General features: G+C 44.7%; 1 protein-coding gene and 1 long non-coding RNA gene across 5 annotated transcripts in view; one reads left to right on the plus strand and one right to left on the minus strand.

The window, feature by feature from the left end:
* The window catches only part of SERTAD2 (SERTA domain containing 2), an 84,848-nt gene extending 66,376 nt beyond the window's left edge, over positions 1–18,472 (minus strand). The window contains exon 1 of the mRNA XM_033939769.1: positions 18,279–18,472. The gene's annotated coding sequence lies outside the window, so the exon portion shown is untranslated. The remainder of the gene's footprint in view (positions 1–18,278) is intronic.
* A 387-nt stretch (positions 18,473–18,859) lies between these two features.
* The window catches only part of LOC117358251, a 64,619-nt gene continuing 55,747 nt past the window's right edge, over positions 18,860–27,731 (plus strand). For all 4 annotated transcript variants that reach the window (XR_004538977.1, XR_004538979.1, XR_004538978.1 and 1 more), the window contains exons 1-3: positions 18,860–19,017; positions 25,654–26,441; positions 27,205–27,321. This is a non-coding gene — a long non-coding RNA (uncharacterized LOC117358251). The remainder of the gene's footprint in view (positions 19,018–25,653; positions 26,442–27,204; positions 27,322–27,731) is intronic.

The raw sequence follows: 27,731 nt of genomic DNA on the forward strand, positions 1-27,731 counted from the left end.
ATTCTTCCCAGCCCTCAAGGGCTCACAGGTATCCAAGAATCAGCTTGGAGAAGTATAAACAGACTGAAAACTGAAAGCAGGCGTAAGAAGGAGAAGGTGGGAATGTAGAATGTCTCACCTATCTACTGGAAAAGAGCTCATCAGGGTAAGTAGATAATCTCTTTTTCCAGTGCAATAGGTGAGACATTTTAGACATTAGGGACATACAAAAGCAGTTCTCCAAAATGCTAAGATGGGCTTGCTGTGCCGACCCTTATGACGGAGGCCCCAAAGGCGGAGTTCTGTCTTGCCACCATGTCCACTCTGTGTCCAAAAATGTGAAGAGAAGACCATGTCGTAACTCTGCAAATCTCCTCAGGAGAGGCAGATCTAGCTTTGGCCCATCAAGAAGCCGGACTCCTGGTAGAATGCGCCTTAACAGAAACAAAGACTGTTTCTCCAAAAGAATGTAGACTGACAAAATGGCCCTAGGAATCCATCTGAAACTGCAAAATTTGCAGTGGGCTGGAAAAATAGGAATGTGCAAATACACCTCCATGAGATCCAGAGAGGCAAGAAACTCTCCTGGGGCCACTGCTGCAATAACCAAACAAGGAATCTTGAGAGCCACATTCACGTGCTGAAGATCCAGAATAGGCTTCCAATCTTCTGAGCCTTTCTTTGGAACGATAAAGTAAATGGAGTATCTGCCTGAGCCCGAGAGGTCGGGTGGTACTGGCTCTATAGCTTGAAAATCCAGCAGGTGCAGAACAGTGGCTTGAACCCCAAGCACTTTGTCTGGGCAACCTGAAGGAGAATTGATGAACCAATCTGTCACAGGTTGAGCAAATTCCAGCTTATAACCCGGTGAGACGTAATGTGGATCCAGGCAGGAAGAAACGCCGAGAGCCAGCCCCCTATCTGTCGACCTTGTGTCATTGAGCCTTTCTTGCAGAGGGTACAGAATGGGAGGTGGAAGGCTGGGAACACCTGTAGCCAGTGTATCATCATCGGGAGCCCTGGGAAAATCTATGATGTTGCATTTGCATGCAATCTAGAATGCCATGAGCCACGAAAATTAGAGCGTCCACACAGAGGGTCTGGGTCTACTATCAGGCAGAGTCTTAGGATGACGGTCCATCATCAAATCCATAAGGTAGCCTTGGAAGTGGAATCGCCAGCCCTTTGGTAAACCCAGAGCATTCGGCGGGCAGAGATGGAGTACGCCGACACCTTTGCAAAAACTCTTAAGAGATCATACAATGCATCTTGTCATATAATCTGTCCCAGCCATCAGAAGTTGAGGAGGGGGTTCCACTGCATCACTCTCCAGGAGGTGCACTTGCGCAGTCAAGAGATACAGGCGTGTGCATCAAGCAACTTTGTCGAAGCAGCCTCAATACCTAAAGTAGCTGCATCAAAAAGTTTCCCTGAGGACCACATCTACCCGGTGGTCCTGCATGTCCTTTTTAACACACCACCACCTTCACTGGGGAGAGAGGCGTGCTTAAGTCACCTGCGCAACAAAAAAATCTACCCTGAGCTGACCCAAAAGCTGCTGACACTTCTGTGCCACAGGATACAAAGCGGGAGAAACTCTAGCAATTTTCAGGGAACCCTCTGGAGAGTCAAACTACTCCGAGACTAGAACACTCATATCGGGGTGCCAGGGAAAGGTAGCCGACTGTGAGCATATAGCAAGGAGGAAGTAGTGGATAGAGCCAGCTTAGTGACTAAATTCAATTCCTGCAGCGACTCAGAAATGAGGTCTGGCAGGGCCGTGAACTTAAACGCAAGACAGTAGAATCATTCCCAGGATCTATGACTGCAGAGGGATCCGCAGATCCAGCACACAGCCCCTGATCTCCCACTGCAGGAAGTACTGTACCTGCAAGTAAGGGATCAGTAAGAGAAATATCTGCATCCGGGCCCCCCCAGATCAGGATCAAATAGCACAAAATCCGCAGCAGGCTGAGGCGAGGCCATGCTGCTCGTGCCTGGAACATTACAGAGGTTATGTGGGAAGGGAAGTTGCGCCCCACACAGCGGGAGGGGGCAGGGAAGGAGTGTGCGGAAGTGGTGGGGGTGGTGGGGGAGGCACCACTGCCCTGGGCACCTCTCACCCTCATTACACCACTGCCTGAGGGCTCCCCTAACGGTCAGGTTTTCAGGATACCCACATTGATCATGCATGAGATCAATTTGCGTACACTACCTCCTTAGTATGCAAATCAATTTCATGCATATTCATTAGGGATATCCTGAGAACTTGACTGGCTACGGTTTCCCCAGGAGAAGTTTGGGACTACTACTCTAAGCTGTAGCTTGTCTATTTTAAAGTAGTGCAAAAAAAAACAAAAAAAACTCCACTTAAAGGTAGCTGACAGTCAGCTCAAATAGAAAAAAAAGCCTCTGCCAATAAAACCTGAGGTTTTTTCTTCCATTTGAACAGACTCTCAGCTACCTTTAAGTAGTTTTTTTGCACTACTTTATTTATATTTTCCCACTTCACCTTTTGCAATATTGTAGTTAGCTCGTCTATCTTATACATAAATCTGTCCCTTAGGAGTACAAAGGTGCACTTGGCTTTGTTAGCCAGAGAACTACTTCCCCGGCTAAAACAGAGTCAATTGCCCACCGGAGTGTGGAAGAAAAGGGCAGCTGCTTCCGAGGCAGAAGAGCCAGAAGGTGAGGCGTGTGTGGCGAGGTAGTTTAAAGCCACAGCCTCAGCACCCCGAGGTTGTGGGCTGAAACCCACGCTGCTCCTTGTGACCCTGGGCAAGTCACTTAATCCCCGCTGGTACATTAAACAGATTGTGAGCCCACCAGGACAGACGGGAAAAAATGCACGAGGACCTGAATAAATTCATGCATACCGTTCTGAGCTCCCTGGGGAGAACAGTATAGAAAATTGAAGAAATAAATACATAAACTGCTTTACAGGGAGCAAAACTCTCCACAAGGTACCACAGGAAGGGCCTTCCTCTCCCCAGCAGATCAGGGAAGATGTCACCGGAGAAAGGAATTGGTAGTAGAAGCTTTTAACCCTTTCAGGACCAAGGGACATATTTGTCCCATAACTTTAAAATCCTATACATTTTGATTGGGATAGTCTACAGTTCTAAATTTGATATGTACGGATTCCATAGGATACTGCCTTTATGTAAACAAACTGGTTCCGACATTCATTCATTAGCGTCGTTGCCAGATTGACGAGAAGATTCACTTGCCACACTGTCCATAAGCCAGAAGTTTGATTTTTTTTTTTAAAAAATAATGATATTTCACAAAAAAAATCAATTTTTTGGCATCTGCAAGCCCTTTTTACCATAAAAATGTCGTCAAAACCACAAAAATTGGCCTACGATCCTTATGGTCCTGAAAGGGTTAAACAATATAGGAGGCACTGTGCTCAACTAACAAGTCTCATGTGAAATACAGCAGGCTGGGTAGAACCCCCTTTATAAATCAGACCTCAAAAATGTAAAAATTAGTCTTGAACCAAAAATCACCGAGGACTGCGTAGCACTTTTACTATTACGTAAAAAGGAACCATCAAAAACCAGTTCAAAAAGCACTGCCTCTCACGACTGACTTTTTTAAACTTAGAATTTCATTATAACTTCCTTTGAAAATCTGAACTGCACATGTCCAGCTTTGAACTGTTAATATAATCCTAGTACAACACCATAGCCTTTGCGTCGCAGCTTGGTGGCATGCAAGCCACGAGCATGGGGGAGGGGAACAGAGCTCTTGCCTAAAGGCACTCTGGAAATCTTAAGAGGAAAGTAGGGGCAGGGAGACTGAATACAGCCTTTGCACCCTCAGCTAGCACAGTGGCACCCATCTTCACGTCTGGTCTCAGAGAAGATCGGTAAGGAGAGAGAAAATGGGCACCAGTGTACTGCATTATCTGCCAAGGAAAAGCGTTTTACAAGGGAATAATGTGTCCTAAGATAATTTGGCAATCTTGCTTTGTAACAGTGAGGTTGGGGCTCCTATAGCGACAGCTTGCAGATGCTTTACTGGGCATGGGGTACTGGTACAATGAGGTTAGACTGAAAAACAAAGCCACAAAATATCCATTACAAATTTGCATTGGAATGATCTCGTTTCTGTGCCAAGTTCCAGGATTTTGGCACAGCCTGTTATGTGGGTCCAGAACAGAAAAAGTATGAGAACTGTGGAACACTGGTGCAGAAATGTAGCTTGATAGTTTGGAAGGCTTAAGACATTTATTGCAAAACATTTTGGCAGTTATGTACTAGCTATATTTTCAAGTAGCCTAATACATGTATATAATATTCACTGTCTGTTTTTCTCTTTTTTTTTTAATCTTCATCACCCCCAGGATATCCATGACTGAGGAAGGTTTTGATATACAGTAAACCCCCGCAACTTCGTGGTTCACGCACTCAGTAATTCACGCTATCTGGCGTGTCAAAGCAGCTCCTGATTAGTGTAGCCTGACTTTAGTACCAGGAAGATGCGGTCGGAAAATACCGAAAAATGATTTTCAGCACCCACCGGCGCCCCAGCTGCCCTAACCGGCCTTCGATCACCTCCTAAACTGCATTTGTCGTTTTTCAAAATTTGCGGGTGTTCCTGGAACAGAACACCCCCGCGAATTTGGGGGGAGTACTGTACCGCTCATTACATGACTGAGCAGTGCACAATTTAAAAAAGATGGGGTAAAAATAAATTACATAAAAGAACTAAATTCTTCAACCTGAGAAAATATGACTCGATTACAGTCTTCATCAGGCAACTGCACTGGCTACCCATCCCGTCACGAATAACCTTTAAAACTTCATGCATTATTCACTGTATACTTTACAAAAACTTTGCGGCTCCTCTCATCCAGCTCTTCTCCAAGGCATGGTCTACTTCCCACAGAACCCTCAACAGAATACTTCTAAATCTCCCTTCCACAAAAAATCTGCACTCCATGCTCACCTTTCTAGGCATAAAAACTTGGAATGACCAGGACGGAACCTAACCAAACCAAACCAAATTCCGGAAGAAACTGAAAATTCATCTATTTGGCACCTAATTACTTGTATCCTCTTCTCCTCCTGTATCTTCCTGCCCTCCATTGTCCTCCCTACCAACCCCTTCCTCTGTAATGTCACCAAGAGCTTGTATAGGTATGTGCGACGCACAAATGGAAGAAATAAATAAATTGTACAATATAGATAACGAGACAATATACATGATGCATAAAGAAAAATAATAAAAGGAACTGGGAAAGGACTACATTGTCTTGATAGGAAAGAAGATGATGGGAAATTACATGAGGATGAAGGGGAAGGAAAAGTTCATAGATAGATCTGGCACAATTAGAATATAAGAACAGCCATACTAGATCAGACCAAGGGTCCATCAAACCCAGTATCCTGTTTCCAGTTGCCAATCCAGGTCACAAGTACCTGGCAAAAACCCAAACAGCTGCAACATTCCATGCTACTAATCCTAGGGCAAGCAGTGGCTTCCCCCATGTCTGTCTCAATAGCAGACTATAGACTTTTCCTCCAGGAACTTGTTCAAACCTTTTAAAAAACCAGCTACGTGAACCGCTCTTACCACAACCTCAGGCAATGTGTTCCATAGGTTAACTATTCTCTAAGTGAAAAAAAATATTTCCTCCTATTGATTTTAAAAGTATTTTCCTGTAACTTCATTAAGTGTCCCCTAGTTTTTGTAATTTTTGATTGGAGTTAAAAAAAATAAATAAAAATCGATCCACTTGTACCCATTCTACACCATTCAGGATTTTGTAGACTTCAATCATATCTCCCCTCAGCCGTCTTTTTCCAGTCCTCAGGGACCACCTGGCCAGTCAGATTTTCAGGATACCCACAATGGTGGAAGCGCATGCTAATCTCTCTCATGCATATCCATTGTGGATATCCTGAAAACCTGACTGGCCAGATGGTCCCCAAGGATTGTGTTGAAAACCGCTGACCTAGATTATAAAACTGTCATGAAGGGATAGGTGTAAAAGGGGGTGCCAACATGTTCTTAGCCCAACCAACCTACTTCCTGAATTCTGAGCATTATTTTGCCACTGTAGCTGAAAAAGAGTTATCTGATTTCATTAAGTGCCAATTTGCAAAACAAAATTCTATGTTTTCTACACCATTTCAGATCATTGATTGAACCATATCTATGTCATTCTCTTCTTGGTTGGGCTGAGAACTTTTCAGCACCCCCTCTTACACAGGAAAAAAAAACCCTAGTATATACCCAGTTCTACATGACAATCTCATAAGCAACACTTGATGCTCCAGGGGTTCTCAGGAGCCACAAAAAAAAAACCAAACAAAAAACAAAAAAACAAAGTGCAAAAAATAGAGCTGGAACAGCACACAACAACCAGGGATGTATTTGTGAAATCAAATTTCAATGATAAAGTTACTTGACCCAACATGGTCCGTGTTTCGGCTCCAAGAGCTTACCTCAGGGGCACATGTGAATTCAAGTAGATTATGATCTTAACACCTAGAATCAGTTTGCAGGAATTAGAGTTTTGGAGAATACATTACTGATGTATAGAGCCAGCAATTTCTTCCTAGGTGTTAAGATCATAACCTACTCGATTTCACATGAACCCCTGAGGTAGGCTCTTACAGCCGAAACATGAACTCTGTCGGGTCAAGTAATTTTATATCAATAAAGTGTATTGGGAAGAATTTTTCATCGTTGAAATTTGATTCCACAAATATATCCCTGGTTATTTTGTGCTGTTCCTTTCCAGCGGTTGTCAGCCCAGTCAGGTTTTCAGGATATCTATAGAATGAATGCTTTACATAGTACAAACCCCAGGGTTTATGCATATTCACAGCCACCGGATACAGCAAGTCGGGTTGCAAAGGTTTTCATACCAAGAACAGCCAACAAGTGATTGACAGGAGAGCCAAGTCATCTCAGAGTCCCAGTGAAATCAGTAAAGCCACTGGGGGGAAGGATCTTTGCACTATGCTCTACCCTTCCAGTGCCTCACAAGCCAGCAAGAGCAAACTCTCCCTTGTCCTTTTTATGAAGAAAAAAAAAAAAAAAAAAAAACCTTAGGGGCTCTCTAAGCATTCGCCTTATCAAGAGAGTGGGGGTTTTACAATCTTAAGAGAGAAAAGCAAACTGACAGGAGTGCTGCGACTGAAAAGAAAGGGAAAAGTTTTCAGGTCAAACAAAAAAACACACAAAATGCAAACTGTAAATGTTTCAGTGCGTGTATTCCTCTTGCTATATTAACCAAAGCCAACATATGTTTTCAATCTCAAATTCAGGAGAAAACATTGAAAGTATATGGTTTATTGGTTGATACTATGCTTTTAGCCTTAGGTGGGATATACTGAAAGGGATCAGAAGCAGTAGTTTCTTATAAATCAGCAAGCAGGGCTGGTAGAGTACGGGCAGAATGCCAAAAATATCTGAGGGTCAGAGATGCCTGGAACGCCTCTCCGGGGTAGGGACAGGCATACATCTTTCATGAGGAGATCAGCTGTTGAGCTGTAGCCAACTCATGTATAGAAGTCCTTACAGAAAAGCATCACTAGAAGGGTTAACATTCTAACCCTATAATGCAGTGTTCTTCAACCACTGGTCCATGGACCGGTGCCAGTCCGCAAAGATTTCCTGCCGGTCCATGAAGAATTAGTGTCCCCTACAAGCGCGTGTCCATCTTCCTTCCGGCTTGGCTGCTCCTTATCTTCAGCGTCATCTTCAGCTGGGACAGCGCACAGTGGCTCTTGCACGCTGCATGGGGACTGAGCTGCAGGGATGGGGAGGAGATGGGGGATTTTATTTCAGTCTTAGTAGTTTGCCAGTCCACAAAATAATTATTTTGTTTCCACCAGTCCACAGGTGTAAAAAGGTTGAAGAACACTGCTCTAATGCATCTGTCCCTTTAGACTACAACTGCCAAGCTTAGGGCAGGATGCACAGAGCTCTGGCAACCCGGTGAAAAACAAAGGGTTGGGAGCGATTTATATTTACTGGGCTAAGCTCAGCACAAATTGTATACAAATTATATGCACGCTATTTTGTGCCGAGTACGTCAGTGAATGGGGGAGGAATTGTGCCTGGCCCCAGTGGCTTATTAAGGGGGGTGAGGGGGGCAGTCCGCCCCAGGTGCTGTTTTGCTAAGGGCACGGCACCCCTCCTCCTCTGCCTCCCCCTCCTGCTCCTCTCCTTGCTGTGTGCCCCTTGCCTTCCCTATACATTTTTTTACTTCCCTAGCGCAAGGCTGCTGCCCGCATCTACACTGGCGCTCTCTCTCTGATGTCACTTCCGGGACCCGCACCTAGGAAGTGACATCAGAGGGCGAGCCAATACAGACATGGCCATGCTGTTCACGCCAGAGAAGTTAAAAAGGTATGGGGAAAGGGAAGGGGGCACACAGCAGGGAGGGGAGGGGCGGGATCGCTCACCCTTACTACCCCACTGCCTGGCACCTGTGCACAAGAGCTGAGCATTAGGCTCAATACAGTGCAGGGTTGTGCTCATGGAGCTCTGGTAAACAGCAACAAAGGGACAGCAACTGAAGCCTCCCAAAACTGTTCACGTGGCCATATCATGTCCGAAGTTTCTGTAACCCTTCTCAAAAATACTCCGATGTCTGGTCAGTGCAATACTACTCTGTTGCTGCAATTAGAGAATGACACGGGGGAAAAATCTGTCCCCGTCACTGCCCCGTCACCATCCCACCATCCTCTTCACCACCCCGTCTCCGCAGCATTCACCCTTCAGCATCCCGAGAATCTCCCTCCGTCCCCCTTACCTTCGCGGCGCTTAAGAAACTGATTTCGGTGAAGCCTGCCTGTGCCGCCCTGCAGTCGCGTGTATGTGGGTGGAAGCTTCTCCTCTGATAATTGTCATTTTATAATCACAAATAAAACAGAGCAAGGTTCAACAAAATCCATCTCCCCTCCCTTTCACAAATATCCCCTTCACTATTGTGAAAACTGAACAAACTAAATTACTACAGAATGCTACATAGAAAAATCAAGCTAACAGAATACTTTAGTCACACATGGCAAGAATAATGTTAGGGGAGAGCAATATTAGGACAACTGCCCCCTGGTCAGAGAAAGAGCCCCAAGCCAGCTGGAAGCTAAAGAAGCACAGCCTGGGCTTTGTGGTCCCCAGTTATGTCTAATACCAGCTCTAGCAGGATACATATTTCAAATCTGAAATATTCTAATCACAAAATATAAAATAAATTTATTTTTTTTATTTTTTTTGTTGTCTGGTAATTTTATTCTTCAAATCACATTGGTCTCAGGCTTTGGTTTTAGGTTTCTTCTGTCTTCATCGTGGCATGGCTGGCTCCTGAAAGTAAAATAGGCGCAAGAGGAGCTGGGGAGAAAATGCTGAGTCTTATATAGGCACAATTTTTTTTTACCACAGGAGTAAGACTTTTCACCGCTCCCACGGGGCAGTAAAAGGTCTTGTCCCCATTCCTGCAGTAAACCAGTTGCAAATGTCTCCATTCCTGTGGTTTACTGTGGTAAATGGTCATTCTCTAGCTGCAATTACCTCTGAATCACTTGAAAACTGTCACCCTTTCAAACTCTTTTTTAAAGTTTGGAAACAGAAAATAGTCAGATGGAACAAGATCTGGCGAGTAGGGTGGATGGTCTATGCACTGAAACCCCAACTGCTTCAAGACATCCATCGTTTTGCCAGCCTTTTAAGCAGGCAAATTGTCTTACAAAACGAGAACTCCTTTCCGCAGCTTCCGTCTCCTTTTTTCTTTCAATGACTCCTTTAATCAGTAAAGCAAATTACAGCAGTATTTTACATAAACTGTTTGGTCCCTTGGAAGATAGTCATTACAACACCTTACTGATCCCAAAACACTGTGGCCATGACCTTTCTTGCTGACTTTTGGGTCTTGAATTTCCTTGGCCTTGGAGAACCTGAGTGCCACCATTGCATGGACTGTTTTTGTCTCAAGATCATAGCGGTGTAACCATGTTTAATCAACAGTAACTAGTCATTCCAAAAGGTTGGTCCCAGCTCACTGAAAATGCTGCAAAATCAACTTGGAAGTGTCCACTCGACATAGTTTTTCATCAGCATTCAAACATTTGGGCACCCACTTGACTGACAGCTTCTGGATACCCAGCTGCTCGTGGATTATACACCCAACACGTTCCCTGAATATCTGTAGTGTCTCAGCAATTGTTTTAGCCGATAGTCGCCAATCTGCCATAATCAGGTCATGGATGTGGTCAACAATTTCAGGAGCTGACACCGTTTGAGGTCTTCCAGACCTTGCTGCATCTTCACTCTCGAAATCTCCATGCTGAAAGTTTGCACACCACTTTTTCACTGTGGAGTATAATGGGCATTTGTCACTCAATGTTTGCATCATACATTCATGGATTTCCTTTGGAATTTTCATCTGAAGGAATAGGAACTTCATGACGGCCAAGAGTTCCACACTTGAAAATTCTATACTTTTCGTCGATATGGTTCAATCAATGATCTGAAACAATGTCAAAATATAGGATTACGATTCTGCAACTTGGCACTTTGCAAAATAAAACACTATTTTCAGCTACCGTGGAAAATAATGCTCAGAATTTAGGAAGCAGGTTGGGCTGAGAACTTTTCAGCACACCCTCGTATCTTTAGCTGGTTTTGCTTAGATGAATATTGCACTTAACCGGATTAAGTGATAGCCAGCTACATAAACCCAGATATCCAAAGTTGGTACCCAGACATGGCATTATGTCCCAGTATTCAATGTCTGTTCTTCAAATACTAAAACAAAACCGCTGACTGTTGCCATCTGAACATATTTACCCCTAAGTTCCTGAAATTATTCATCATTGTGTGCTGACGGGACTTGTAAGCTTCATAAAGCAGAGACCCTCTCTTCTGACTGCCTGCACAGTGCTGCACAGGGGCAGTGGAACAGTTGTTTGTTTGTTTTTTGGGGGGGTTAAGTAGGATTTGGCAGGGATGACAAACTAAGGGTTCTTTTTACAAAGCTACACTAGTGATTCCGGTGCAGCAAATGCGATGAAGCCCATAGGAATTGAATGGGCTTCGTCGCATTTGCCAGGCCAGAATCACCAACACAGCTTTGTCAAAGGAATCCTAAATTCCTTAGTTCAGTGGTTCTTAACCCAGCCTTTGGGCCACTCAAGTCTTCAGGATAGCCACAATGAATATGCATGAGACAAATTTGCAAACCAATGAGGCAACGCATGCATCGATTGTGGATATCCTGAACACCTGACTGGCTGCATGTACCCCCAAGGACTAGATTGAAAAGCACTACCTTAGAAGTGTGGAGAAAAAGTCTAAAACAACAGGAAAACACTGTGGAATGGATGTTCTTGATGTAAACATTTATCAATACAAAAGATTTTTTAAAAACACCATAGGGCTAAAACTTAAGTGTTCCAAGACAAGCGATGCAAATGGATAAACAATATATGATGCGGACCCTACGTGGTCAGGGTTTCGGCTAAGAAAGCCTTCCTTGGGGGTCCAAAATGCAGTAATAACAGTCTAAGTTGGGATATAACATGACTTTCAAAAATAAAACTATTAAAATCAATGACATGAAAGGTAAAAATCACTAGTTCTGCAAGGCACGCAATTCAGATAAGCAAAAGCCTGCATGAGCTAAATTCCAAGTCACCAAATCAACTTGTCTAGTGCCTCCCCTTCAGAGTTATATCTCAAGCCTTGTTTTCCCTCCATATAAAGCTTTTATTGTTCATGTTTCTACTTTTTACAAAAATTATCATCAACAGATTTTATCTTTAAAACCTCCCCAAACTGCAGGACCCTTGGCTAATATGTGGTGGTGCCGATTCACAAGTCTGCATTTGATGCCTGCTCGCATGGGACAGCCTACTTTAAATTACAGCCATAGCAATGGGGACGGCTTAAAAAGACAAAGAGTAAACAACTTCAAATGCTCATCTTTCTTAGGGAATGAAATATAAATCAGAATGACAAGGAGGTGGAGTAATCAGTTTGTTTTGTTAATGATTCACTTGGCAGGTGAAACAAAACCTGGCTTGGGGGGTGGGGAGGGAGAAAGAATCTGTGTAAGCTAGCTATTCGTAAAGTTTAGGGATTTTATCTTTTAAGTGCACTCCCTTGAGGAATAGGACATTCAGAAGACTACACACCAAAGTTAAGTTACTAGGCCCAATTTGAGTTTTCCTAGATGTGACCTGAAACCTTTGCCGCAAGCGTCCCTACCCACCAGTGGGTCTCAGCGCTGCTGGGTTGGGTCCTGGTATACTGGTCCCGAGCACCCTCTAACTCCACATTAAAAAGGCAGCATGAAGTACAAAACCTCCTATAGCTCCAATTTTAAGTTCTGAAAATTCACCTTCACGGATTCCACAGCTACCACTTGGGTAGAGGTGGGAGCAAAATGCTCTACGAGATGTCTTCGGGAAGGGGGTAAAACACGGACCTCACGGACCTCGTGGATCTAAAATCGCACATCCTTAAAAATCTGAGGTCCGCGCCACTTTTGAGGTCCATGCCACTTTTAGTCTCTGGCTCTGACAGAGCTCTGTGACAATTTAACTCTGACGGATCCTAGCATAGGGAGGGAAAAAGCATTAGGATCATAGAAACATAGAAGATGACGGCAGAAAAGGGCTACAGCCCATCAAGTCTGCCCACTCTGCTTACCCACCCCCTATCTATGCCCTAATGTCCCAATTTCCTTATCTTGACCCTCGTAGGGATCCCGCATGGGTATCCCATTTATTCTTAAAGTCTGGCACGCTGTCTGCCTCGATCACCTGCACTGGAAGCTTGTTCCAATGATCAACCACTCTCTCTGTGAAGAAATACTTTCTGGTGTCGCCATGAAATTTTCCACCCCTGAGTTTGAGCGGGTGCCCTCTTGTGGCCGAGGGTCCCTTGAGAAAGAAAATATCATCTTCCACTTCGACACGTTCCGTGAGGTACTTAAATGTTTCGATCATGTCTCCCCTCTCCCTACGTTCCTCGAGAGTGTAGAGCTGCAATTTGTTCAGTCTCTCTTCGTACGAGAGACCCTTGAGCCCCGAGATCATCCTGGTGGCCGTCAGATCATCCTGGTCGTCAGAGTTAATTGTCATAGAGCTCTGTCAGAGCCAGAGACTAAAAGTGGCGTGGACCTCGGATTTTTAAGGATGTGACATGCAGCTCAGATCCGTGAGGGAGCCGTTGGCCTGAGCTGAGCTGCAGGGAAAGCGAAGGCGGACTTGTCAATGCATGCTCCTCTGATTTTTAAGGACGTGCGGTTTTAGATCCGTGAGGTCCCTAAGGTCCGCGTTTTACCCCTTCCCGATGTCTTCTCTGTTACAGAGCAAGAAAGTAAGAGGTGTGCCTAGTGCCTTGTAACTTCTCCTGGGAGGAAGGGAGACTGCTAAAGTGGTGACCTGCCATCCAAAGGGCAGTGCTGAGGATTAGTCTTGGAGAAGACTTCCTTCCATCAGCAAGGCCAGGAGGGAAGGAAAGTGCACCAGCCAGGGAGAGGGGATAGAAATCTATAAACTAGAGCAGTGTTCTTCAACCACCGGTCCATGGACCAGTGCCGGTCCACAGAAATTTCCTGCCGGTCCACAGGGCCAGCACGTATATCAGGCCCAAAACAGTGTTCTTCAACCGCCAGTCCACGGTGTGATCAATGCGGCGTTATCTTTGAGCCAGTTCCCTCTTCCTCACTGATTCAGTGCACAAAGCTATGGGCCGTGGCTCCTAAGGGCATCCTGTGCCTGAACCTGAAGCCTTCTCTCTGACGTTGCAACGTCAGAGGGAAGGCTTCCAGATGAGGCATGGGACGTGCAAGGTGCAATTAGTACTATTATGGGGCGGGGTCTGGGGTGGAGATTGGGTAGAGATGGGTGGAGTCTGGCCCATGACTTAGTCCAGTGTTCTTCAACCGCCGGTCCACGGACCGATGCCGGTCCACAGAATAATTTTTTTATTTCTGCCGGTCCATAGGTGCAAAAAGGTTGAAAAACACAGAACTAGAGCATGGAGGGGGGTGGGGAATCCACAGAACTAGATATTACATATAAAGCAGGGGTTTCCGACAGTTCAAGCTAGCTAGGTTTAAGAACCAGAGTTTGTACCTCCCCGGCACACAGCTGCCTCCAGGCAATTAAAACTAGTCAGACCTGCTGTGGCAGGCATCCAGCCCTTCCAACCCCCACCCCACCTCTACGCATCCGCATAGTTATCTCCAGTCCTGGGCGGCCTTCTCTCTTTCCACTGAAGCTCACTGAGTCGCAGACTCCACAGCGCAGACCAGGAAAGCGAGCGCCACAAACAAACTTTATGCCACAAATACCAGCAAATCAAGCAAAAGGCAGGAAGGGTCACCAGCTCAGGGAGTGCAAAGGAGGCTACTACAGCCCTATTCCAGAACAGTGGCAAAGGCTGAACGAAAAGCATAATGTCTGAGTCGTCTGAATACCTGTCAGGATTATTCAAAACAACTCTGATAATTAAACCCTTGCCTTACATCCAGTACAGGTTCAAATGGGGAGGGTTTAAATGTCTCAGAATGGCATGAGGAATCTTTAAGCCAAAGACTGTACACAATTTAACATTGCACCTTGGTAAAAACCAGCACATTGCTCTAAAATAAGAGGCAAGTGGCTGTGGACAGCAAGCCCTTGGACTTTTATATTATGTAGAGTAGCTTCTGAAGTTCTGTACACTATACCTTCAATAGCTACCTGTTCATCAAATGATATTTGACAGGGAGCACAAACAAAAACATCTCTCTTTAACCAGAAAGTTCTCATCTTTCAAATTCAGATTCTATCCTATCCCCCAAGAATAGGACTGTATCTTTGCCAGACTGATCGCCGCACTGGGGGAGCATTTAAATGGAGTTATAGAACGTGAAAACCCAGTGCTAACCAGGACCCAGCTATACACAACGAACTGATCACTCTATATTCTCACCTTGGGCAGCAAAACAGAACTGACTAAGGCTGCACCATTTAAATTGCCGTGCAATACAAAAAAAAAACCCCACTTTTTTTTTTTCCCCAAGCTGCAAACTAGGCTAAAATGTCATCTCTTTTCAAACAATAAATGCTACAATGCAGTGCAAAAGGCAGGTGTACTCTTAGGTTTCTAATGGGAAACATGCTTTTCCTCTATTCTCTCCCACCACACAGTTCAATGGAGGATTAAAACAGTGTACTAGAAGTATTAATGATAGCAAGTTCAATCCTCCTCAAAATCCCTAATCTTTAGATTCCAATTATTTCTAACACTGGTAATAGTGGGAGGAGGCCCTGTACAGCTTTCAGGCTCTCTCCATTTAAACTGGACCTTGTTCTCTCTGTCATACAGATGATCTTTGGACTCGTAATCAGCCACACGGCTGTTTCTTGCACAGATTTTCTGCATGTGTGTGGAGCAACTGGAGAGCCAGCCTCCCGTACCTTGCTAACAGACAGTTGCACTGCTATTTGGGAAAGCTTGGACACACAGAAAAAGGACTCTTCACACCGCGGATAGCACAGCCTCCATTGAACAGCTAATGCCATTGGCATGTAATAGCAGTAAAACCGGAAAGTTGGAAAGCTTAGGCATATTTTAACTGCATTTTTAATCTGACAAGATATTTAAATCATCTTACCTGAGGCATTATTGTCACAAAAATGACAGGTATATGGCTTTTGAAATGTGTGTGTGGGTCAGTTTGTCCCTCATCCTTGGGCCTCCAACTCAAATCGACTTCAGGGCTGCCATCCGGTGCCCCTCCCCCTCCCAGAGCCCTATAATCATGGATCCTGAATCCAGGCACTAGGAGTGACCCGTAACAGTTAACACCCCTCCTGCATTATGTGTTATCGCTTCCACAGCATCCCTGCCAAAGAGATCCGAAGACCCAGCTCGAGAACCAAACCGGGAATTCCCTGCATGGCCAGCGCACCGCACTGCCACTCAGTCTCTGGGCACTGGCAGTGGATCTGAAATTATTCAGATGGAGAAATAAATTAAAAAAAAAAAAAAAAAAAGAAATATTTTGTTTACAAGTTCAGCTGTCTTCAAAGGACAGTTTGGAGTAAAAGCAGAAATGAAAGGTTTTCTTTGCTAAACAAAATTTCATTTTTTAAATCAAATTTGGGGTACAAGCAAAACTGTAAATTGTAAGCAAGGTGCATGCTTTAGCTGAGAGTGCTCTCAGTACACTAATGTTGGAAGGTGGGCGGCCCTCTGCAACTCTTAAGGTGCTACACTAGAGCCTGTATCCTGCCCAGACAGGTATCTGTCTGGCACCACAAGCTGCTCATCCCTCCTCTCATAAACAGAGAAATAGGTTTAATGGTAGCTCTGGAAGCCAAATCCAGATGATAAATACACAAATGAGATCCCGACACAGCTTCGGGAATAAAAGTAGTTCAAATCGCTTACTAGCTCTCTGTTGAAAATCTTAACTCCCCTAGCTTAATCTATACCTCAGATCGTGGCTTAAAGTGACTGGAGTTGCAGCTCTTTTAAACACTGCCATCGAGGCCTTCAACCTGCCATCAGAAGAGCGCCTATGAGTAATGAAGCCAGTCATTGCACATCCTCAGATCAGCAAGGGCTCTGAAGAGGCTACTACTCTTCACCAAATCAAATCTTACCCAGGTATACCTAGTAGCAGTTCACACTGAACACAGCCGACACAGAATGTGCAAGAAAAGAGTTTTCTTTTGAAGAAACTGCAGTCAAAACCAGAGTCCTAATAACCAAAGATCACAGATTGCTTGCTCACAACCTAGCAAACACCAGATTATCAACAGTGCTACATGTTCTGACCATTCTTCATCCATTTTATTTGGCTGTGCAATCTACTTGCAAGTCCTCTGTGTGTGGTGGTGGGGGGGGGGGGAGGGAATCTTGCTTAGCAAAATAAAAAGAATCACAGTCTGTGCAGTTGTCTGGAAGAAGAAAAAAAGCTGGTCTAGGCACAGGGGCATGAGGGTAATCCACTAATGAAGATGCAATCCACTAATGAAGTTACCCAGTTTCAAAGCAGACCTTAAAGTATCTTTTGCATGAGGGGAGATTCCCAGTTCAGTATTTCCTATACCATTTCAACATGACGCTGGGTCATCCCTTTGGTCCCTAGGCCTCAGACTAGAAATTAATATTGTTTATGCAGTAAAACAGCCACCCAACACTGTGCCTGGTTGATAGCTATTTGTACATGATAAAATAAAAGGCCATGTCTGACACAGAACATGGAAAGATACACCACTTATACTGAGGCAGGGAGAGTTACCAGAACCTTAGGGAGACGAACTGAGCCACGGAAAGAAAGGTACAGCTAAGAATGGAGCAGCATCACAAAGAAAGGATGTGTGTTTTCTGCACCCAAGACTGCTAATTCGGGGCCACATGTACTAAGCAGTTTTCCACAGCCATATAATGTCCAAAAACACCCTTTGGCAAGCCAAGCTCAATAAGACTAAAGGCAGGATTGATATGTCGCTATTACAGGCCTTTGATCTGATGACACAACGAGTTGGGATAAAATAAAATGAAAGACCACCACAATGTGAAGCAAGCTTTCAGGCTGCAATCTGGAAACATGCCCCCACCCAAGACTTCAAAGCCTGGCACGCTTTCCAAACTTTCCTCTAACTGTATCTCGACACAGGACCGAACTTCCAGGAAGTCACCAGGAAGTGCTTTGAGGGGGGAGGGGGATCCCGCCTTGATGTGCAGTGTTGAAGGGAGAAGGTGCAAGACAGGATGCGCTCCGGCAGGCACCTAAATACTTCCCCGTTTATTTATTTTATTTTTTTTAAGGGACAAGCTAATGAACTTTCTGTCTGCACCGAAGATCTGGCTGCAAGTCTGATCTAGAAGAAGCTCGGGAGTCCCCCAGATCCAGAAGTCTTTCCAATCCCACCTGCCCCAGCCCAGCAGCGCCTTCAGCTTCGAACATAACATTTGGAGGAGGTCATTCAAAGATGTCTGATCTTACTCATCTTTTCCGTCTCCTCTCGCTCCCCTTTATCAGCCCTGAATCGGTTCGCCTACAGATCCCGAACGACTGACACCCAAAGCGAGCCGATCGCTCCCCTCCGCGGAAACAACGAAACTTACTCGCCCCATCTCCTACTCTCAAGACAATATGTCTAGGGGGGTCCCCCCCCCCCCCATGCTAGTTTGCTTTCCTAAACCACAGGAAGGACTTAACAAAATAAGAAAAACCAAGAGCTAGCCAAGAAACAAATCTACATCGAGTTTCTGGCAGCTGGACAGCAGTCGGCAGCCGCCGTGGTGGAAAAGGGAGCAGAACTTACCACATGCAGCTCCACCTGAGAACTAAAGCATCAGGGTTGCAAGCTCCGGATTCTACACCAACTCCATATGTTGCTCGCGGCGGGGCGCTTAAGCCTCTGCTCTCCTCAGGGTGCAAGCAGCAAACATTGTACAATGATGGTGGTGGTGGAGGAGAGCAAGGAGGAGGAGGAAGAAGCGGTGGCGGTGCTGGAAGAGAGCAAGAGAGAGAGAGGGAAAAAAAAAAGGCGCAGGGAGCGCAAGGAGCAGACCGCGCCCCCGGCCCCTGCCTTGGAAGAGTGACGCGGCCAGGCTCGGGCGACAAGCCCCTCCCTCTCGCGACGTCACAGCTCTCTCACCCACCTCCTCCTCTCCGGCCGCCCCGCTCCGACCACGCCCCTGCCGGGCGCGCTCCTCCAGACCCTGGCCGGGAGGGAGTGGGGAGGGGAGGGGCGGGGCGTGGAGCGCTCGGCGCGGCCTCGCTCCAGCTGATCGCCCCCGAGTGTCTTTGTCCCGGGGGAGGGGATATGCTAATACTAGGCTGCTCGTGAGCGTGGCGGTGGTGGGAGGCTCGCGCCACTAAGCAGTTGCAGGCGGGCGGGAAGGAGGGAGGCAGGTGGAATGGCTGGAACAAGGTCAATAGGCAGCTGTGAGGTTGAAAGGGAATAGACTAAAACCTCGAAAACGAAAGCAGCCCCAGTGGTGACAAAAGCCAATCTTAATACACAACCGAGCGAGCCCTGCTGAGTGGAGCAACCGCAAGTATGACAACTATTTGAGCTATTCAGCAACTTGAGGCTGGTCAACAAGTCAAGCTCGAGCACTGCATGTTCGCTAAAAAAACACCAGTCCTGACGACGGTGGCTAGAACCAACGGCAGTTGCTGCTGGTTTGCAGCACTGTGGGTTCAGTAGAGTAGACGAAGCTCAGGCCCTGGCAGAAGTGACTTACAAAGACAATATGCAAAATATGAAAGGCCATTCAAAACAAATTGGGGCTTCTGTGTTTTACCTTAGCCAAAGTTGCAACACAAAGTGGAGTTAAGCGAGCCCCTTTTCACAGAAAGTGTGTATGTATAGGGTTATACACATATACAGTGATTTCTATAGGTAAAAGTAATGGGGACAGGCAGTGGAAGTAGGATAAGTCAAAGTGACAGTCACTCATTACAGGTCCCTGGCTTTAAACTGCCTACACAAGATACTACAGGAAAAAAAATATCATAGGACCTTCTGTACAAAAAAGAAACGGCAGACAACTTAGTCTACTTGCTAAAACTCATTAAATAGTAGTACAGTATTCAACCCAATCTTTTATATGGGAGTGGAGTCTGCATAGGCTGCAACAGAACTGCAATATAAGCAATGCATCCCCAGTTCTGTACTACATTCCATATCCACCTTAGCTCCCCAAGAAGGAGTGTAGAGTAGACCTAATTCAAATTCTGGTGTCATGTCTGTAATAGCAATGCAAACTCTCTTGACTACAAGACACTTGTGAAATAGGTAATACAAAACCTGGCAAGTAGGTGCTCCGCACTTATGCAGCAAATCTGTCATACCAAACACTGCACTAAACAACAACCCAGGCTATAAAAAGGAAATGTTGCAAATGTTAACACCAGCCACGCCAGTATTACTACAGTATATTATATTGTGCTACAAGGTGTATGCAGCAGCATTTCACAGAGTTGCATAAGAGATAATTGCTGCTCCTCAGCACGTACAATCTAGTCAAGTGTACACTTAACATCTACAATACATCTATCACATCTTTCTGCACAAACATTCAAAACGGAAAAGCTAAACTATATGGGTTACATGTGTAATTAAGTGAGGAAGAATCAACTTTAAATGAGTGGTGATACAAGGAATGAAGCTCCTTAGATCTGTATTTAGGAGGTGGCAATGGGGTTAATAGGACTTTAAGTCTGAGTAACACTATATTTTCAGACCCAGTGCAGCATTTCAAGCTAGCCTTCACAATTCCAAACAAATTCACTAGCCAGAAAATGATTAGGTGGAAGGTCACTCAAGGACAGGGACCTGTTGATCTAATTCAATATATTGAAAGAATTGAGAACTTTGCTCCACAGAGCGCGCGTGTGTATACACTGTGTTTCCCCCAAAATAAGACATATTAATTTGGGGCCCAAAAAAGGCACTAGGTCTTATGTTCGGGGATGTCTTATTTTTTTTCATGTAATGATCATCTCTCCCTTCCTCTCCTCCACCACAATTTTTCCAATTTCCTTTCTCTCCTGCATATGAGTAGCATCTTTCCTCCACTCTCAACCATCCCCTTGTGCAATATCTCCCTCCCATCCCCCCATGTAGCATCTTTTTATTCCCCCACTGCTGTCACGCCCCCCACCCCCCGCTGACCCATCTCTCCCAACCATCCAAACCGCGAGACAGGAATACCTTATAACAGTGTTGGCAGCAATCTACACAGGCTGCTTCACGGCCTTCGTTCCTCTGCTGCGTTACTGATGACATCATCAGTGATGCAGCAGAGGAAAGCCCAGGAGATAGAAGACCATGAAGCAGCCTGTGTAGATTACTGCTGACTCTGTTATAAGGTATTCATGTCTCACGGTTCAGATAGGAGGGAGAGATGGATCACTGGGGGGAGGGGTGCACGGTGCACAGCATCAGGCGAGGGGAAGCACTGCTGCTGCTAGTGACTAGGGCTTATTTTCAGGGGTAGGGCTTATTTTCGGGGAAACACGGTAGAGAGAGAGAAAGCAAGCACCAGTACACTTCTTCCTGCAGGGCTTTCTAAATCTGGGGATCCCAGAGTCAGCCTGATTTTCAGGACAGCCACAATAAATATGCCAGAAATATTTCCATAAATTGGAAATCCAGTATATGCAAATTTATCAGATTCATAGTCATTTTGAATATCCTGAAAAACTTACCATTATAAGGTGCCTGGGACAAGTCCAACTGCTACAAATCCTTATACAGAAACTATACAGTAGCAGCGTTCCTCACCTTGGTCACATATGCAGAATCAGACAAAGCAAAATATGGAACTATAAAGTAGAAACGGAAGCCTGCACAAATGGACATGCCAAGAAGTCAGACTGAATCTGCATGAAGTGCAACACTGGAGAAGGATAAATAGAAATGTAGTGAGAAGAGAATGGTCTGAGCAGAGGTAGGCAATTCCGGTCCTCGAGAGCGGGAGCCAGGTCAGGTTTTCAGGATCTCCACCATGAATATGTATGAGATGGATTTGCATGCATCGCCTACTTGAGATGCAAATCTATCTCATGCATATTTATTGTGGATATCCTGAAAACCTAACCTGGCTCCGGCTCTCGAGGACCGGAATTGCCTACCCCTGGTCTAATGGTTAAAGCAAAAGGCTGCAAACTAGGATTCAGTTTCTGGCCTTTCTGACCTTCATCGAATACAAGCCATGATAGTTCGAGGTGGTTTACAACAAGAGGTGCTGGATAATCAGCGAAGTGGTCTCCATACAAAGTCATCGAATGCAAGCTTACAGAATGGAAGAAGTGAAAAACTATAAAATTCTAGGTTACAAATCGATTAAACAAATTCGTTTTTACTGATTTTCTAAAACTGAAGTAGGATGAGGAATGCATGATAATGTTACCCAGTCAATCGTTCCATTTACCTGCCTGGAAGGCGAGAGTTCTGTCCAGGAATCTTTTGTAGGGGCAGGCCTTTATTGTCGGATAGGTGAACAGATGAATTCTACATGTGGGCCTAATAGAACTATCCAGATTAAATTGAGAAACCAAGTACGTGGGGGCCAGACCAAATATTGATTTAAAACAAAGACAAAAAAATTTAAACAAAACTCGTGCTTCTAGGGGCAGCCAGTGAAGTTTTTGATAATAGGGCAGAGCAGAGCAGAAGGAAAAGTGAAGTAGTTAGTACAATACACCAGTGGTTCCCAACCCTGTTCTGGAGGACCACCAGGCCAATTGGGTTTTCAGGCTAGCTCTAATGAATGTGCATGAGAAAGATTTGCATATAATGGAAGTGAGAGGCATGCAAATCTGCTCCATGCATATTCATTAGGGCTAGCCTGAAAACCCGATTGGCCTGGTGGTCCTCCAGGACAGGGTTGGGAACCACTGCAATACACAATGTTGCCTGCCAAATCTCATGGCGCACAATGATGTGGCCCGATTTATTCAGATCCAAAGGAAGAATTAGCTGTCTGTCCCACAAGAAGCCCAAAATGACACAAAGACAAATTTGTCCCCGTCCCCGTCCCCACATGATCTCAATATCCCCATCCCGTCCCCACAAGTTCTGTCCCTGTCTCATTCCTGCAAGCTCTGCCTTAACCACACAAGCCTCGAATACTTATGATTTTAAAGTGTCCAAGGCTTATGCAGATGAGGACAGAGCTTGCAGGAATGGGGAAGGGACAAGGATGGGGAAAATTTGTTCCTGTGTCATTCTCTAGCCCAAACCCCACAGCCCAAGAATGTGGGTCATGGTGAAAACAAATGATGATCGTATGCTTGGGAGATGGTGCAAGGGAGAGGGGATGGCTAGAATTGAGAGCCGAAGAGAGGAAGGAAGTGGGAGAGCAGGGAGAGAGCAAGGGAGAAAGAATGTGAGAAGGGTTAGATGAGTGAAACCACTTCGGTAAACATACCCACAACCCACTACTTACCCACTCAATAGCCAAATCCACAGACTGTATTTAGAACATAAGAATTGCCTTACTGGAACAGACCAAAAGTCCATCAAGCCTAGTATCCTGTTTCCAACAGTGACCAACCCAAGTCTCAAGTACCTAGAAGATCCCAAGCCATCTCGATAATGGCCTATGGACTTCTCTTTTAGGAAATTGTCCAAACCTTTTTTAAATCCTGCAAAACTAAACTAAACTAAACCTTAAGTTTATATACTGCATCATCTCCACGGATGTGGAGCTCGGCACGGTTTACAAGAACTCAAAATATAGGAAGAGAAGGAAAAAAAAAAGGTTTGCATGAACTTATATATAGAAGAGAAGAGTAAGGGGGGCTAGAATTACATTTTAGTGAAAAGCCAGGTTTTCAGTTGCTTACGGAATAATTGGAGGGAGCCCAGGTTCCGCAGCGGGATAGTAAGGTCATTCCAAAGACCTGTGATTCTGAAGAGAAGGGATTTTCCCAGTTTGCCTGCATAGCGAATACCGTGTAGAGAGGGGAAGGATAGTTTATACCTTTCGGCGGGTCTGGTAGAGTCAGGACTTGAGGAGTTATAAGATAGTGGGATTAAGGGAGGAAGGATGCCATGAATGATCTTGAAAGCCAGGCAGGAACATTTGAAATGGATTCTGGAAATCACTGGGAGTCAGTGAAGTTTGGCTTGATGTGGGGAGACATGGTCAGACTTGCGTTTTGCAAAGATCAACTTGGCTGCAGTATTCTGGATTAGCTGGAGTCTTTGAAGACTTTTTTTTAATAGACTTAAGTAGATGGCATTGCACTAGTCTAGTTTGGAGAGGATGATGGATTGGACAAGGACGGCGAAATGTTGTTGGCGAAAAAATGATCTTACTTTCCTCAGCATGTGGAGGCTGAAGAAGCATGATTTAGCCAAGGAGTTGAGGTGGTCATTGAGGGAGAGAGAAGAATCGATAATGATGCCAAGGACCTTGCTTGAGAACTCAAGCTGCAGTGCAGCGCCTGAGGATAGTGCGAAGAGTGTGGGCAGGTGTTCTAATTTGGGGCCAAGCCAGAGTAATTTTGTTTTTGATTCATTCAATTTCATCTGTACCGAGAAGGACCAGGAATGGAGTCTCATTATGTAAGCTGTAATGTTCTCGTGGAAGTTGGTGAGGTTCTGGTCTGTCTCAAGGAGGACAAGGATGTCATCAGCGTATGTGTAGATTGTTTCAAGGGGGGATAATTGGAGGAGTTTCAGGGAGGACATATAGATGTTAAAGAGAATAGGGGATAGGGGAAATCCCTGAGGGACACTGCAAGATGGTGTCCAAGGAACGGACATGGTGCCATTTGTGTTGACAGTGTAGGAGCGAGAGCGTAGGAAGTATGAGAACCACTTTAGGACGGTGGAGTCAGTTCCTATCTCGGAAAGTTGATAAAGTAATATGTCGTGGTGGACAACATCGAAAGCTGCAGAGAGATCGAATTGTAATAGAACAGCGAATTTGTTACGCGAATGTAATTGTTGCACCCTAGAAATTAAGGAAACTAGGAGGGATTCGGTGCTGAAGCTGGATCTGAAGCCATATTGGTAGGGATGGAGGATGGAGAATCTCTCTAGGTAAGAAGAGAGCTGGGTGGCGACTATGGCCTCTAACAGTTTAGTTAGGAGAGGGATATTTGCTATGGGGCGGTAGTTAGATGGTAAGGAAGGGTCGAGATCGGCTTTTTTCTGAAGAGGGGACAAGGCAATGTGTCCCATTTCTGTGGAGAACAGGCCTGATAGTAAAGCAGAATTTATAAGCCTGGTAAGGGAGAAAATGGCCTGCGCGGGAATGTTTTCGTAAAGGTAGGAAGGGAAAGGATCCAGGATGCAATTGCAGGATTTCAGTTTGAGACAGAGTTTAGAGATCTGGGATTCAGATACAAGTTCAAAGGCAGTTCAGGATCTGTCAGCAGGGATAGGGTTGGAGTCGTTGGGAGGCAGAGAATTGTAAGAGACTCCTGGGGGGAAAGAACTCCGTAAGGTAGTAATCTTTTCGTAGAAAAATTTAGCTAGGTCGTTTGCGGATGGGGGGAAAGGGGAAAGGTGGAGTCATTTTTTGAGGTTAGGTTGCGCCAGATGTTGAACAGTGTACTATTTTGGTTTTTTGATCTGGTGATTTTATCTCCATAGAAATTCTTCCTTGCTTTTTTTAGTACTGTGTTATAGAACTTGATGTTGTCTCTCCAGGATTGTCTGTCTGAAGGGGATTTCGATTTTTTTCCATTTACGTTCCAGGGCTCGACATTTCTGCTTTAATTCCCTGTGGTATGGAAGATACCAGGGAGCCTTGCGGGAGTGGGAGATAGGTTTAGTAGACAAAGGGGCAAGAGCACGGTAGGTAGTCCCGGAAAGGGTTACCCAATTATGCCAGTTGGAATCTGGGTCGGCATGTTTAGGAAAAGGGGGGAGTTGGTTGAGAAATTGGGTCCAGAACAGTTCACTCGTGATTTTTTTGCAGTAGGTGATAGAGTTTGTGGGTCGGGGTGGAGTGCCAAGATGAGACATGAAAATGGGAAGGCAGAAAGAGCCTAGAAGGTGATCAGACCAGGGAACATGTTCCCAACGGGACCTCTTTGGCAGAAGTTTTGTGCTCGATCAGGTCAAGGAAGCTGTGAATGGGGCTTTCTTTATTTATGAGAGTTTGGAAATATAAGATATTCTTTTATATTACATAATTGTGTGTTATTTGTTATTTTTTCATTTACAGTGCTTTTACTCTGCACTGTTCCTGATGAAGCTCTTCCATGATTATTGAGAGCGAAACGGAGATCTTCCGTCGTTCTGTTTGGTCTTCAGCTGGGTTAAGAATCTACACCCGAGCTAAGTATTTGAATAACTATAAAGATAATAGTAGTTAAATATAACAAATTGCACAATAAGATCAAAGTAATTGAAATAAAATAACACAACAAGGAGTTAAAGGTCCGATGATAGCTCACAAGTTTAGTTATCTGCCTAGACTTGGTCAGTTGGCACATAACTGTGAGCACTTGAGATCCTAATAACCTTCCATTTCAATCTTTGGATGTTGTGCAGGACTCACGTTATTTTTATATTAGTATTAGGGGACATGTGTCACTGTTTCTGTGGTGTTGTATTGTATGCAGAGTCCGGCTTCTTGGAAGTTCAGTTTAACTTTTGTTTATATGTTTCTATTTTTAGTTTGTGATTACTTATTCCATACTGGGCAAGGGTGTATCAGTGTTCTGGGTGTATGAAAGGACATTTTCTGTTAGTATTGACTGTGCAGTATCGATCTGTATTAATCTGGCTTGTTTAGTTTTACAATGGGTGTATTGATATTCTAGTGCTCACTAAAGTGTTTAAGATGTTGCCTTTTCCTAAGGTGTGACTCATGGATTATTAGTAAAAATAATTTTTTATATAGAGTAGGAGGGTGTTACAAATGATTGAACCCGGATGTCAAATATACCAGGTACACCACTGCCTGAGTCTATGCATGGAGGAAGGAGGACCATATTACTGTTTCACACTGTAAGTGTACACCCTTCAACTTTTTTTTATTCCCTAGATTTCTCCATCCATCCCCTTCAATAAAACAAGAAAAACGTTGCAGGTAGTTTATGCTGGCACAAAGCCTTCATTAACACTATCCATAGAATGTGAAGCTAAATTTTTACTCCTGTTCAGATCACATGCTAAATCCCCAGCATTAGAAAACCATCCATTAAGCCTTCAAGCCCTGTGTACTCTTCTCTGCATCTGGGCATTATCAGTTATGTCTTCATTACCATTGTATTTAAATCAATAGTGTGCGAACATCTATGCACAATTTTCTCTGTTCATAGGGTGGCCATACCAGCATAGAAAATTGTTTGTAGAATCCACTCTAAGCTGTGTGGTAAGCCTCCTACACTCTATGACATCAGCCCCAGAGATCATAAGCTCTTTGAGGAAAGGTATTATTGTATCTAAATTCTATAAGAAGTTGTAAACTACCTGTTGCATCTTCTTGGAAAGGTAGAAAAAAAAAATATCCACATTTCAATGCCAATTTCTTCTTCTTCTGAGCAAAAAGATATAAGACATGCATATTCCCAAAGCTGATCAAGTCCAAGTTCTAAAAACCAGGGCTAGTGCAATATAGTAAGCAAGGTAACCATGATGGAGACAGGGGGGAGTGTCAAAATGCAGAAAATAAAACATGAGGTGACTTAACCTTAGATGTCTGAATGGCTATTTTAAAGACAGAGCTAAAGCATGCCCATGTTGACTTGATTTCTCTTCATGTCCATAGTACAGGGGATGGGAATTCCAAGTGAAGAAGGTGGCACAGTGAAGTGCACTGTGGCAGCAGAGGCAGAACACAGCAAATATAAGTTACTTTCAGGCACGTTAGAGCCACTAACTGCAGGTGAGGTTCCCCCCCTAAAAATTGCCTCAGTAAGCAGTATTCAATGAGCATGCAAATTACTGCAGCATTAAAATCATGGCAGTAATGTGCAGCTCATTACCAAATGCCACACTTCCTGTCAATGCAAGAACCCTGATTGACTCATTTTAAGTGTTTCTTTCTGCTAACTAATTCTATCTACCGTATTTTCACGCATATATCGCGCGCGTTATACACGGTTTTTACAAACCGTGCATAACCGTGCGCGTTATAGGTGTGAGCGCGTTTTACAACTTTTTTTTTTCATTCCGATCCAGCATCCCCTCTGCGAACCGGCTGTGCGGTGCAGGGAGATCCTCCTTCCCTGTGCCGGGCTGGACTGGGCTTTGAGCATTTGCGCATGCTCAAAGCCTTCTGATCTCGCTCTCTCC

The sequence above is a fragment of the Geotrypetes seraphini genome, chromosome 3 (genome assembly GCF_902459505.1).
Source record: "Geotrypetes seraphini chromosome 3, aGeoSer1.1, whole genome shotgun sequence".
Classification (NCBI taxonomy): domain Eukaryota; kingdom Metazoa; phylum Chordata; class Amphibia; order Gymnophiona; family Dermophiidae; genus Geotrypetes; species Geotrypetes seraphini.